Here is a 15,738-nt window from a genome sequence, read left to right as displayed (position 1 = left end):
AAAGGTTGACAGCAAAATGTGAGGGAGTGGTGTGTTAACATATACTGGATAGTGAGCAACTTTGTCCTCTTCGCTATACGTGGCATTATAAAGACTCTTGGTGAACTGAACAATTGTTTAAGGGTAGAATTGAACCCATATTAGTTGTGCCATGAAAAGCTACTTAGCTGACTAGGTTGCAGCTTCAACTGATTATTTGTAGTTTGAAAAAGTGTTAGCTGAACTGTGTCCCACATTTGTATAAAATAAAGCAATTAGCTAAAGAAAAAAAAATGTTTCACTTGATCATTCTAGTGTTACAGGTTAGAACAAAATGTTAAATGTGGAAATTTGCATATTTTATAGAGAAAAGCAGTGCAGGCATTTCTTACAGAAATTGTAGCATTATAATTTCAACATTAAACTTTTAGAAAAGTGACACTGCGATTCGCAATCAAATCTTTAGGTTTCATTAAAAGCAAGGTCTTTATTGGAAGCAAGTAAATTCTACAGTGTAATTGAAGATAATTTTGGAATGCCCTTTGAAACTTCTGGAAAAAAAAAGAAATTATAGGTTTGTCTTCTGTATTTACCTACTGGTTTTCAAATATTGATCCTTGATTTGCTATTTAAAAAGGAGTGGGTTTTTTGGTCTTTCCACTAAAGAGAAATCTCTTACAATCTGAAGCATCTACAATGTATTAGTTATTACCATTGTTTGTTTTAACAATGATTATAATACATGCTGATATTTTATTTACTTATTTTATAATATCTATAGCCTGTCCTAATCAATAAGGTCCATGAGCAATGGGGATATCTATTTGAAGAAAAGCCTCATAGGTGCCCTATTACTAAATCTAACAATTGCCCATTGAAACAATACAGTTCTGGGTTGTTACAGAATACCAACTGGATAGGGACTCTTTGTAACTACAGAAAGAGAAAAGAGACTACTAATAGAAGACCTGTCACCATATACCTCTCAAGGAGGTTGTTTCCATAAATAGGTCTTTTTCTGATGGCCAGGCCAGATCTTAAAATTCAGTTCTGGTAAGATGTTGTGTGATATATTTATTTGTTTGTTTGTTTGTTTGCTTGCTTGCTTGTCAAGCATGACTAACATAACAGATATAAGTATAAACATGATTACGAATACATGAAATGGATACGAATAAAGTAGGACAGGGACGGTAGGCACGTTGGTGTGCTTATGCGTGTCTTATACAGACCTCTTAGGAATGGGGTGAGGTCAACAGTAGGCAGTCTAAGATTAAAGTTATGGGGGTTTGGGGAAGTAACCACAGAGTCAGGTAATGCATTCCAGGCATTGACCACTCTGTTGCTGAAATCGTATTTTCTGCAATCAAGTTTGAAGCAGTTTACCTTAAGTTTGTATCTATTGTGTGTTCGTGTATTATTGCAGTTGAAGCTGAAGTAGTCATTGACAGGTAGGACATTGTAGCAGATAATTTTGTGTACTATGCTTAGGTCAAACGGAAGCTGGCGTAGTTCTAAGTTGTCTAAGCCCAAAATATCAAGCCTGCATAAGGTATTCTGTTATGAGCAAGTCTTCAAAGGTAACCAGCTCTTTATGCTGGGACTGGAAGCTGACAATATTAGTAACCATTGCAGCAACTTCAGAATTTGGGCTATTCTAATTTGATGGGTTATCCTGCACATTTTGTATCAGCTGGATCCTAACTAAACAATCAAAGCACGAGCAGAATTTCTCCAAACCCTGCTATTCTATCATACATTCACTGTTCAGATTAAACAGATACGGGAGAATAGTCTTCCTTATCTCACTTCCTTTCAAATTCTGAACTATTGTTTTTTCAAACTCAGATTTTTCAGAAGCTGAAACATCTTTCAGAAGAATTACTTATTATCCCAGCACACTAATTCACCTTAATATATTTTATATTCTGGGTTGTTTGTGTGTATGTGTGTGTGTATGACGGATATAAAAACCTAGATATTACCTCAGAATATAAAATATATTAAGGTGAACTAGTGTGCTGGGATAATAAGTAATTCTGAGACATTATAGAGAAAGCATTCTCTATTATCCATCTTACCTTAACTATTTGATCTAGTCTATCTTTCACATTTCTGAATCTTATCTGTCCTTTTAGCATTTCTGTTTCTACATTTGGCTCACACATGAAATTTATGCCCTGGTTTAATATTTGCACATTCTGTTGTAGCTCTTTCTTCCATACAGCTTTCATTTTTCTTTTTTTGTTATTTCCGTCACTTGTTGACATCATTGAGATATTTTACTTGTTTGACATTGAAACCTATGCTCTAGGTGACAAGTTACCATAGTTTAATTTTGAGTCCATTGTAAGTAATTTCCTTAATCAGCCAGCAGAATATTCACCTATTGGCTGTTTTCCAGATACTGAGGCATTCTCATCTGACGCTTGTTCCACTCACTTTTTAATAACAAAAGGTCACATTTACTTTTAAAATCCACAGAGTTACTACCATTCTTATCAAATCAAGAAATGCACTCATCTCATGGAACTTGGTTGGTTTGCTGCCAAATGGTTACAGGTAGAACGATTTCATGTGCCTGTATCTACATTTACAGATCAAGATGACATAACTCAATTTTTTTCATAACTCAGTATGAACTAAGAATATCAAGCTTTCTCTCCACAAATTATTAAGAAGTTAAGGATATTTGAAAAGAGGCATGCAACATTATTAAATTATAGGCAAATGAACTAGTAATTATGAATTAATCCTAGCAGGTAGATTATTGACTTTCTACTATAGTATCCAATGATAAACATAATTAGTAATTTTTGTTTTATTTATTGATGCAGGGGTACATTTCACTAAAAAAGGTACTATATGTAAATCTCATGTAATAAAATAACCCATATACATATGTGAAATGACAAATTTGTTCTATTTAAGTATAATGATAATATACTATAATAATGGAAAATTAGTAGATTAACAGCATTATTCATAAGGAATAATAAATATAAAATTTAGGGTGATAACTATGAATTACTTCTGCAACAAAATAACTAAAGTTAGAATCAAAAGTATGTGTTGTTGAAAATCAATGAAATCTTTATTATAGTTGTAGACCAGCATAAATGTTATGATGAATTGTAATTATGGCATATACAGTGATGGGGAATTTTCAGACAGTAAGAGTCAAAGGGAATGAAAATATAAACAGAACTTATTTCTTTATAAAGAGTCAGCATTCACAATTTTCTCTACATGCAAGATAGTAAAGTTGAATCTTTGATAATCAGTAGTTCAGAAGCAGGCTTTCTTTGAATGGACACTTTAAACTCAAGTAACTTGAGAGACTGAAATATTCTCACATTGTTTTGTGAATATTACCATTTTTGTTGTTAGATTTGGATTAAAATTAAGGAAAATTGCTAACCAATCATGCACTTGTACAGTGCAAAAAAAACAGTTTATGTGATGAATTTAATACACATTGACCGTTTTTAGACACTGGGAGAGATGGTGGTGTTGATTTTCTTATGTGCTACCTTGTCTCTCCAAGGAACCTAGGCAGAATACAGAATTGATTTTAGCAAAAATGCAAAGATTTATATGATCTGAAGAGTAACCAGAACCATGTTTCCTGAGCAGTCTATTGTAACATTTATGAATTAAACATCAGGAATGGTCAAGAGGAGCTTTTCTGACTAACAAAATGTTATTAAAGGGCACATCTTTTGTGAGCTGCAACTTTGCAACCAACCCAGATATTTTCTTTGCTCCCTCCTCTTTACCGTCACATATAAATTCCGAAGCTCCTTCACATGGTTTTTCTCTAATACTGTATGATATATGCCATCATCTAACAGCAAAGTCTTTCTGGATTCCATGTGAAACAAATGAAACAACTGTGCAAAAGAATGAATGAAGATGAGTTTGACATCAAGATTCAAAACCAGGACAAATTAATGTCAGACCATTTCAACCTCCCAGGACACTCTATTGTAGATCTCAAAGTGAGCATTTTGGAACAATGAGTTTAATAGCATCACTGAGTGAAAGAATTTACATCAAAAGATTTCAGGCTATCACAAAAGGTCTCAACAAACACAATAGGTTTTTATTACATTTCAGTGATCATTTGATATAGTCCTTGTAATCTATTTTACATGTAAACTGATATCTCCTGTTCATTTTTCAGGTGCTCCATTTGGGCCCATTTCTGTAGCAACTTACATGGTATTTTTTTATATGATAGAATGAATATTGTATTGAATAAAACAAGGTGGCTTTGTCTATGAACTCTCAAAAATTTAAAATTGGGATGATTTTATTATTGTATTGTGCACCACAGATACTAAGAATTTGTTCCTGTTTTTCTTTGACCTCTGCAACTATCAATTCCAACATGAGATGCTATTGATTATAATGTTTGATGACTAAATATGTTGGTCATCATGTTCTCCCAATTTAACACAGTACCACAGAAAAGAAAAACTTCCAGTACTTAAGGGCTGTCACAGATAAGAAGAGGTCAATGTATTTTCCAAAGCACCTTTGAGGAGGACAAGAAGTATTGGGTAAAAGTTCATTACAGAGAGATACAATCTGGAACTAAGGAGAAATCTCTCAACAGTAAGAACAATTAATCAGTGGAACGGCTTGCCTCCAGAAATGATGGATGCTCTATCACTTGAGGTTTTCAAGAAGAGACAGCCATCTGCCTGGAATGGTATAGAATCTCCTGCCATGGATAGGAGGTTAGACTAGAAGACCTCCAAGATTCCTTTCAATCCTATTCTTCTATGTTCTCCTTAACCATGTAGACTGAGTCCCCAGACTGGTTTACTTTTGTTAGTGATGGGTGACTAATTTGAAGGTGTTTTAAATGGCAGATTTGGTACTAAAAATAGAGCAATTCCCACCTCCCTAAAGATAAAGTTGAATATTTATGAAATTGAATGTGACCATTGACGAAATCATGAACCTTCATTCAGTGTTACGTGTTTCAATTAGGGAAGACAAATAATATAGCAATTTAACTTTTATTTAAGATTAACTTGGGGGTTAAATACTTCTTCTAGAAAGTCACATTGAAGAGGGCTGGGAAGCAAATGGAAATCTGAATAAAACAGATGAGAAATAAGAAATAATTATGTTTCTACATAAATGATTTCATTACAATTTGATAGGAACTCTCCCTCCTTCTCTCTGTATTTTCTGAGATTTAAACCTTAATGCTTGATTAACTTCTAGTGTTTGTTTTTTTTTAAACAAAAAATAAGTTTCCTAGGGATGGTAAGTTTCCTTAGGTTAATGAAGAAGATACATATGCAGCATATAACTATGAAGCTTCAAGCTGTTCAGATAATAATGTATGAATCAGCCTTCATTTCCAGCATATTTCAGGGCTCAAAGAACATTCATGACAGCACAACACAATTCTATTCAACGTTGTTGCAAAATTAGAGTATTAAAGCCCTTAATCTTCTTCTATTGCTCTAAGTCACATCTTTATTCAAAAGTATAAAATGATGAGCAAAAATGAACGAGAACAGAAAACCAATATAAAAGGGGGGAAAATACACACTAATGTTTAAAGATGATTCTACAGAATACAAGCAAGAAACATTGGTAAAACCATAAGTCAGTCTTTTAAAAAATATTTTCATTAGACATTATTTTATATATGCCAGCATTTAGATTAGAGGTTTTTATAACATAAATAGATGTAATCATACAGAAGATTACATCTCACTTGCAAATCTTGTATTTTTCTAAAATACAAGCACCTTAATTACTTTTAACTCCACGTTGTGGAAATATGGCCAAATGTTGGTTGTAAAATAGTCTCTGGATTAAAGATCCTAGTTTATAAAAATTAATGTGATCAAGCACTGGATAAATTTGGGTTTGGTTGAACCTCTGACATATTGGCCACAGTAGACATAGTGAGTGATATTATTCTTACCTTGGTAGAAATGCTGTTTATGGCTTGCAGTTAAGACAGATACCCTAATCCAGTGGTCACCAACTGGTGGTCCACGAGAAAATTTTGGTGGTCCACAGAAAAATATTGCACTAAATCAGGGGTCCTCAAACTACGGCCCCTGGACCGGATACGTGCAATGAATATTTGTGCGGGTCGGGGGGGGGGCAAAAATTCCAACTTGGGGTCTGCTTCAGCCTCCTGGTGTGAGGCTTTGGGCGAAGGCTGGAGGGAAGTGCCGCTGGTGGCAAAGAGCTGGAGGGCCTTGTTCCAGTGGGACTGCATCACATCCTGGAACTGGCTGAACATCTCAGCCTGCTGAGCCTCCAGGCACCAGTACCTGGCCTTGCACTCCCACAGGTCTTCCCTCTGCTTGGAAAGCCTATGCTCCTAGTCCTCAGTGAGGTGCTTCTGCTGAGTCCCCTTCTTGGCCAGATCCAATTTGAACTGAGCTGTTTTGCCAACTCTTTCTCGTGGTTGCTGTTTAGCTCCAACAACTGCTTCCTGTTGGGACCCTAAGGAGCCCAGGCAGGCAGGTGAAGAGTGGCTAGGAGGGGAGGGGTGAGTAGAGGCCAGTGAGACGTCCCTCGATGTGAGTGACATAAAGTTGGCCACACCCACCCAGTCACATGACCACCTAGCCATGTCCACCCAGCCGATCATTAGGCAGATCATATTAGTGGTCCACAGGATTTAAAATTATGAAGTTAGTGGTCCCTGAAGTCCAAAAGGTTGGTGACTCCTGCCCTAGTCTACATATGATTTGTATTACTAAAAAGAATTATGTGAATATCTTGATTAACTAAAGCCAAGATGAATACTAGAAATCAATATTTATGTGCCCAATGTGACATATGAAAGATTGCAACTTGGAAGGTAAGAGGAATACATAGGCAAGTGCATGGATTAATGCATGAAATAAAAAGAAATAGATATGTGTTTCTGAAAGTTGCCTGAATTTATGGAGTAGAGTTTATTTACCACATTTATGCCTGCCTTATGTACAGGTCTACATAACCAGTACTAATGATTCTGTGCAGTTCAGAGAACTGGCAAATCGCACCATCGGCTGCCCCCTCCCCCCTCTCCCCCCTATATATCTTGCCTTCACCACGCGGCCCAGGTAATCTCCGTGCCTTGCCTCCACACCTCACCCGCTCTGTTCACCAAAGATAAGCATGCCGCCCACTCGCCCCTCGCCTTGGGTTGGGGCCCGGAGATGCGCCATTCTCCCACTCCAGCCTTGCCCCGGAGCCTCCGCCCGCCTTGGCCAAGTCAGAGAACGTGTGATTCCCTGGCTCCAGTCTTGCCCCAGAGCCTCCTCCCGCTCACCATTTGCTTCGGCTGGGTCAGGAAACATGCCATTCCCCCACTCTGGCCTTGCCCTGGAACCTCACCGTGTGGCAGAAGCTGTGCGCATGCACAGAAGCTGTGCGCTCATGTACACACTCACATTTTTAGAGAACCGGTGGTGAAATTATTTGAAACCCACCACTGCAGTTGACACTACCTTCCCTATGATTTTACTGAGCTTTTCTTTCAACAAGCTTTATCCCTCCCTACCCTCTTCTCCAGTAGTGCTTCTACCTCTGCTCAATTTGTCTCTGTCCTAGCCTTGCTTGATCTAATTAAGCCACTCATGCTGTGTAGTCAGATGACAGCAGGAGAAAACAGTGAGAAGTCAGCTGTTGCTGGACCAGCCATGACCGGACACTTTTCAAACATGCTTGCGAAGCATGAATTTTTGCTTCCTCTAAAACATTTCTGCAAATGGTATTGGAGATTTGGTCAGGATCAGTGGCGTCCTCAATGCTGAGAAATACCAGCAGATACTTATTCATAATGCCATACTATCAGTGTGATTGGCCCCAAATTTATTCTGTAGCAGAACAATTGCCCCAAACATACAGCCAATGTCATTAAGAACATAAGCTATCATGTCAACTTAGAAAACAGCTATTAATTTAACATCTACCAGTTTATCTCCAAGAATGCCTGGAGAGAGGAATGGTCCAAGGTACCTTCTAATCACTAATGGCCTGACCATTAGTGATCCCTCTACCAAACCACCTTGTTTTGCCTTGTCTTGCTTTGTCTTGAACAGAATTAGGTATAATACTGGAAGAAGTGCCTCTGCCCTGTATCAGTGTAGATGAAAAGCTTCCCCCCCCCTTTTTTTATTTGATTTATATGGCGCCCTTCTCCGGAGACTCAGGACGGTTTACAATGCGTTAAGCAATAGCCTTCATACTTTTGTATATTTTATACAAAGTCAGCTTATTGCCCCCACAATCTGGGTCCTCATTTTACCTACCTTAGAAAGGATGGAAGGCTGAGTCAACCTTGAGCCTGGTGAGATTTGAATTTGCAGTAATTGCAGGCAGCTGATGTTAATAACAGTGCTTTAGTCTGCTACGCTACCAGGGCTCTTGCAATTGTGGTGCTGATATGCAAAATATTAAACATATTGTGCAAGATTGCCCATGACTTGCTAGATAGCTGATTGGACATTCAGTTATGAGACCGCTGCCATACTTCCATAGAAGTTTTATTTACAATTATGTGGAAACCTATAGTTTTATTGTGAAGCTCTTACTGCGGATTCCTGACTGGTCTCCCATGCAAACACTCACCAATTCAGGCCCCATTTAATTTTTCTGAGATACAATGAAGGCTGGGCTTTTGCTCTTTAGACATAGGCTAAGAAGGGGTACAAATGATTATCCATTCTCATGTGTTGGTTTCCCTTTAAAAGAGCTTTAGGAAATTTCCAATACTTATCTGTCTGAACATTCTACTTTCTAGATTAAACTGCTATGTCACAGTTTAGACACAGGGCAGCTTCTCTGATGATTGTAAATGCTTTTCTACAATTGTTCATTTGATTTTTTTTTATTGCATGCTTGTGCTGCTTTATTTAGCATTCGTAGTATCTAGACTTTGGGGATGTCAGTATATACAATACAGTGCATATGTTGAAATGAGTCATTCATCAATTTTCCATGTTTTGTTCCTGTGGCTGATTGAAGGGATCAATGTATTATTGTCATTCATGAGGATGACAAAAGTTAAACACTATTTTTATCTAGTCAAGTGTGTTTAAAATATAGCATGGGTGCGGAAAATCTTTCTCTCTGTCTTTGCTGGGGGTTTGGGGAGTGCTTGACAACTTATAATCTTCCCTCCTTCACATGTTCGGTTTGGAAGAAAGAGTACACATGCAAGAATTAACTGCGTGTTTTAATTATTGAGTCAAATAGACAAACAGGTGCTATTCTGGGAAAGGACCTGTCTATAAAAGAAGATCAAGTTCTGCTGATTATTTATTTGGTTTTGAGATTTCTCTCCATCATTATACATAAAGGTTGGTTTCATATTTGTGCTTTTTTCAGAGATACGCGCATATACGCAGACAAACATAGAGTAATTAATTAATAAATAAGAGGTAGCAGAATGCTAAGATACAGGTGAAACTTGAAAAATTAGAATATCGTGCAAAAGTTCATTTATTTCAGTAATGCAACTTAGTTTTTCATAATCTAATATATGAGATAGACTCATGACATGCAAAGCGAGATAGTTTAAGCCTTGATTTGTCATAATTTTGATGATTATGGCTTACAGCTCATGAAAACCCCAAATTCACAATCTCAGAAAATTAGAATATTACATGAAATCAATAAAACAAGGATTGTACATAGAACAATATCGGACCTGTGAAAAGTATAAGCATGCATATGTCCTCAGTACTTGGTTTGGGCCCCTTTTGCATCAATTACTGCCTCAATGCAGCGTGCCATGGATGCTATCTGCCTGTGGCACTGCTGAGGTGTTATGGAAGACCAGGATGCTTCAATAGCGGCCTTCAGCTCTTCTGCATTGTTCGGTCTCATGTCTCTCATCTTTCTCTTGGCAATGCCCCATAGATTCTCTATGGAGTTCAGGTCAGGCGAGTTTGCTGGCCAATCAAGCACAGTAATCCCATGGTCATTGAACCAGGTTTTGGTACTTTTGGCAGTGTGGGCAGGTGCCAAGACCTGCTGGAAAATGAAGTCAGCATCCCCATAAAGCTCATCTGCGGAAGGAAGCATGAAGTGCTCCAAAATCTCCTGTAGACGGCTGCATTGTCAAGCACAGTGGACCAACACCAGCAGATGACATGGCTCCCCAAATCAACAGACTGTGGAAACTTCACACTGGACTTCAAGCATCTTGTAGTGTGTACCTCTCCACTCTTCCTCCAGACTCTGGGTCCTTGGTTTCCAAATGAGATGCAAAAGTTGCTGTCATCAGAAAAGAGGACTTTGGACCACTGAGCAACAGACCAGTTCTTTTTGTCTTTAGCCCAGGTAAGATGCTTCTGACATTGTTTGTTGTTGGAGGAGTGGCTTGACAAGAGGAATACGACATTTGAAGCCCATGTCCAGGATCCATCTGTGTGTGGTGGCTCTTGATGCACTGAGTCCAGCCTCAGTCCACTCCTTGTGAAAGTCCCCAACACTTTTGAATGGCCTTTTCCTGACAATCCTCTCCAGGCTGCGGTCATCCCTGCTGCTTGTGCACCTTTTTCTTCCACACTTTTCCCTTCCACATAACTTTCTATTAATGTGCTTTGATACAGCACTTTGAGAACATCCAACTTCTTTTGCAATTACCTTTTGAAGCTTTCCCTCCTTATGGAGGGTGTCAATGATGGTTTTCTGCACAACTGTCAGGTCAGCAGTCTTTCTCATGATTGTGATTCCTACTGAACCAGACTGAGAGACCATTTAAAGGCTCAGGAACCCTTTGCAGGTGTTATGTCTTAATTAGCAGATTAGAGTGGGACACTTTGAGCCTAGAATATTGAACCTTTTCACAATATTCTAATTTTCTGAGATTGTGAATTTGGGGTTTTCATGAGCTGTAAGCCATAATCATCAACATTATGACAAATCAAGGCTTGAACTATCTCGCTTTGCATGTAATGAGTCTATCTCATATATTAGTTTCACCTTTTAAATTGCATTACTGAAATAAATGAACTTTTGCATGATATTCTAATTTTTCGAGTTTCACCTGTATAGGCAGTTTTTGAAGGCCAGCCAGAAACAGAGCATAAGAAAATGAAGCTTTGACAGACAGTGAAAACTATTATTCCCCTGCTGAGCAGAGTTTTATTAAAAAAGCATTGCTGTGTTTTCAGGAGCTACAATGGTTAGTGAAGGTGTGAGAGAAGCATGGATCTTCCACATATTTTCTGTTGTTATATTCAGTTCTTTCCAATCTCCAGAATTAAAAGAATATTTTATACAACATTATAACTCCATCAAATATTTAATATTACAACTACTGTAAATTTTAGAAGCTACCAAGTAAAAACAAATCAATAATAAAGAAATAGATTATAATCTATTTTAAAAACAGATCGATTATATTCTATTTCAAATACAGAATCTGTATTTTCCTGTTGAGATCGTGCGATTTATAGTAAATGATTCAGATAGGATACTTTTGATATACATTAGCCCTCCCTTCACTTTATTTTTTTTTTAAATCCCTCGCAGGTAGTTATCAACTTACTAACATAATTAAGCCCAGAATTATAGTATATTGTAGTTGTTAAGCAAGTCACCACATGACTGGACCTGATTTTACATTTTTTGCAGCAATCAGTAAGCAAGCACCGTGGTTGTTAAGCAAATCCATTTTACCCAATGAACTTTTTTTTTTTTTTTTTTGCTGGAAACTGGAAATAAACACTGGGAACTAGCAAATCAAAAATCAAAATCAAAATCAAACATCATGGTCACGTGACCACGGAATGTTGCAAATGACCATAAAGGCAACCCAGTTGCCAAGTGCCCAAAATGGGATCACATGACTGTGGGAGTGGGTGCTGCTATTGTAACGTTGACATTGGGCTGTAGGAAGCTTCAGGGGTGGGCATCATAACTTTGAGCAGCCACTTGGCAATGGGTTTTAATTAGAGGACGACCTCTATTTTCTGTTACTATTTTTTTTTTTATTTCAGTTGATGCCTGATTTGTTTTTGTTCTCCTGCTTCTTATCAACTTAGATGCCATTTTTGCCAAGTTCATCTTAAAATCTGGTGCTTTTTACTAAAAATTGCCAAGGTTACATAAAACCTCTGGCTTTTCTTGGACAATTTCAGGAGGTAAAGGAGAAATAATGTATATCTCATGCCCTAAAAATGTTTACTAACTAGTCAGTTTCTGGAATTAGCAGTTCACAGAAGAACAATCTCTAAAGTTGGAGAGCTACTGATGGTTTGAGACTGGATGCAATCAGAGTTATGTCTTTGATAGCAACCAGATAACAGAATAACAGACTAGGAAGGGACCTTAGAGGTCTTCAAGTCCAATCACCTGGTCAAACAGGAGACCCTATACCAGGGGTCAGCAACCTGCAGCTCTGGAGCTGGATGTGGCTCTTTCCCCCCTCTGCTGCGGCTCCCTGTCACTCAAAATATGGGTCACAACCACTAATGCGCGACACCTGACGGCACATGATTTATTGAGCTTTTAACCCCCGATAGGCCAACCATAGATAAATCCAAGAAAAGAAAAGTTTCAGAAGAAAACAGAATGTTTAATTCAACTACATATGCTAGTTTTGTGGCTGCTCAAGAAATAGTCAGGCCCAGGAAGGGTTTTGTGGCTCCTGGTGTTTTCTTTTCTGTGGGAAATGGGTGCAAATGGCTCTTTGAGAGTTTAAGGTTGCAGACCCCTGCTCTATACTATTCCAGTCAAATGATTATCCAGACTTTTCTTAAAAGCCTCCAGTGATGGTGCACCAACAACTTTTGAAGGCAAGCCATTCCACTGGTTAATTGTTCTCACTGTTAGTAAATTTCTTCTTAGTTCTAGTGTCAACTTGCAAAGCTTTCAAGTTGCCATGAGCAGGAGGGAGGGAGAACTGAAGTGAATTCCATACATTTTTTCTGACCGCAATCAGGAGGGCGTTAGGTTTCACAGCCAGCCAAAGTGGGTAATTGGAGAATGTGATTTATGACATGGCCAGGGAGGAGGGGAGAGACAGGGTCATAGGGGGACGTAAATCTGCGTGGGGTCAGACTGTACTGACTACATCCCAGTATTGCCGGAATGTTGTTCCAAATAAATCACTATATTTCCTTTGAAGATTGGATCATGGCTCATGAATTAATTAGGGCATCTTTCGGAAACTTGACATCTAGGTTATTTCTCTCTTTGATTATTTTCCATCCATTGTTTCTTGTCTTGCCATCTGGTGCTTTGGAAAAGAGATTGACATACTCTTCTTTGTGGCTGCCCCTCAAATATTAGAACACTGATATCATGTCAGCCCTAGTTCTTCTTTTCACTAGACTAGACATACCCAATTCCTGCGAACGTTCTTCATGTTTTAGCTTCAAGCCCTCTAATCATCTTTGTTGCTCTTTTCTGCACTCTTTCCAGAGTCACAACATCTTTTTTATACTGTGTGACCAAAACTGGGTGCAGTATGTTGTGGCTCCGTTACCTAAGCCTGTGTCATCGGCAGGACAGGACTCCGAGAGTGAAGGAGAGGAGTTGGCAAGGCCTCCCTCTCCAGGACCCTCCTCTTTGGCAATGCCTTCGGTGTCTGCCGAAGGGCAAGAGATAGGGCCGGGGCCAAGCACGTCCACGCAACCACAGGTGGACAGTGATGAGAGTAATGAGTCTTGGCTGGATCCACGCCAGCGTCGCAGGGATAAGCGCATGCAACAGAAGAAAAGGTGTGCCCGAGATTAGGCTGAGTCACTGGACCACACCCCACAGGGTATAAAAGGGAGTGTGGTGGCCAGTCAAGCCTTGTGATGAACAAAGCTGAAAGCTTCCACGCCATTCTGCATTGCCGGACTTTTGCTATAGACTTTGCTGGATTATATTTGGACTTGATTTACTCTGTAATTATTGAACATTTTACTTTGATGTACCAGAAGCGAGAGAAGTTATCTCTTCCCTTCGTGAGTAATAAACTCTTGGCAGGCAGCCACTAGGTTGCTGCCAAGTTCCGTTATCATAAGGAAAAGGATTTTGTCAGCTGGTTTGGTTTTTAACTCTTGGACGTCTGTTGGTGTGTGTGCATGTGGGACGGGGACAGAACACAGTATTCTAAATGTGGTCTTACTAAGATTTTATAAAGCAGTACTAATATTTCATATTCTCTTGATTCACTCCCTCTATTAATGCAACCTAGGATTTCTGGTTAGCAAAAAGTTCATCTTTTTCTTCTGCTTTGGTTGGGTGGCCTGTAGTATATACCTATAGCAATGTCATTCTTTTTTCCTTTTATATTGACCCATATGCATTCTAGGAGATTTTCATTCTTGGTTTTGTGCATTTCTGTAGACATGCAGTGAACTTTTATATATAATGCAACTCCGCCTCCTCTTTTGTTAGGCCTGTTTCTTTTAAACAGTTTGTATGCTTCCATCAGTATGTTCCAGTCCTAAGGATTGGTCATCCTCCCCCTCATTTTTAGTTTAAAACCCTTCTGATAAGTTGAGCCAGTCGTTTTCTGAATGCATTCTTCCTGGTTCTTGAGAGGTGCAGCCCATCCCTTGCCAGAAGTCCTTTATGCAGACCACGGTCTAGAAATCCGAATTTCTCTTGGCAGCACCAAGAGAAATTCTTTGTTCCCCCATTGGGTGTTGACCTTTTATTAGAGGTACAGTTGAAAACACCACTTGTGCTTCTAACTCTTTAACTTTCTTGCCTAGCTGCTCATAGTTTCTCAATATTGTTTTCAGATCCATTGTCGTGTCATTCATACAAGTACTGGGTTTCAAATCCTGGCGCTACTGGTTCACTATGGGGAGCGTATGGACACGCGCGCTTGCTTTGCGAGTACACGGCGCTTCTGCGCATGCACAGAAGATTCTGCACATGCACAGAGCATTTTTGATGACGTCTGGGTGGGTGGGCAGAGCATCCCACCACTGCCACTACCGGTTCACCCGAACAGGGGCGAACTGGTAGCAACCCACCACTGATTCATACCTATGAGAAGGAGAAGAAAGGGATAGTAATCTGTGGGATTGATTGGTAAGGTTCTCAATTACATTTTTTTATTTTTGCTCCAGGAAGACAACATACCTCCCTAGATTGAATGTCTGATCTATAAATGGCTGGTTCTATTTCCCTGAGAATTGAATATCCTATCACCAACACTCACCATTTTTTCCCTAGGAAAGTCTGAGCTACTTTTCTTCCTTTCACAGGAGCACTTGAAAATGCCTCTTTTCTAGGAACACTTGATGATGCCTCTTTTCTAGATGTCTGCATGTTTTCTTGCAGGGGGAGACTGTGAAATCGATTGCTTAGCTCCAAAGGGGCTGGCCTAGACAGCAGGGGAATTGTTCTTGGCTACTGTTTTCTTCTATGAGTGATATATTTCCATCGGTCTTCCACTAAGCCAGGGGTGTCAAACTTAAGGCAACGGGTTGGATCCGGCCTGCAGGGTGCTTAGATCTGGCCCACAGGGACACCCTGGAAACAGTGAAGGACCAGCCCACGGTGCCTCTGCCAGTGAAAATGACAGAGCAAGTGATTTTAGCTTGCTGGCAGAGCACTAGAGGAGACTGTTGCAGCCAAAAACGGAGCCCAGGAGGGCCATGCCCACCCAGCCCTCCCGAGCTCCATTTTGCAGGCAGAGGGCTGTAGGAGGATCCCCCCCAGCCCTGCCCAGGCCACCACAGGTACCCCTCACACAAGTGATGTTGAGCTGGCCATGCCCATCCTGGCTACGCACCCCCCCCCCAGCCATGCCCCCCCCATCCC

General features: G+C 39.5%; 1 protein-coding gene across 1 annotated transcript in view; it reads left to right on the top strand.

Moving 5' to 3' along the window:
• ITGBL1 (integrin subunit beta like 1) overlaps positions 1–15,738 on the top strand; it is a 174,624-nt gene that overhangs the window by 89,469 nt on the left and 69,417 nt on the right. The window lies entirely within an intron of this gene.

Source organism: Pituophis catenifer, unplaced genomic scaffold (genome assembly GCF_029215685.1).
Source record: "Pituophis catenifer annectens isolate HBS135680 unplaced genomic scaffold, rPitCat1.0.hap2 SCAF_4, whole genome shotgun sequence".
NCBI classification, from domain to species: Eukaryota; Metazoa; Chordata; class Lepidosauria; order Squamata; family Colubridae; genus Pituophis; species Pituophis catenifer.
Note: the sequence above shows the minus strand (reverse complement) of the source record. Positions and strands in the feature narration are given on the sequence as shown.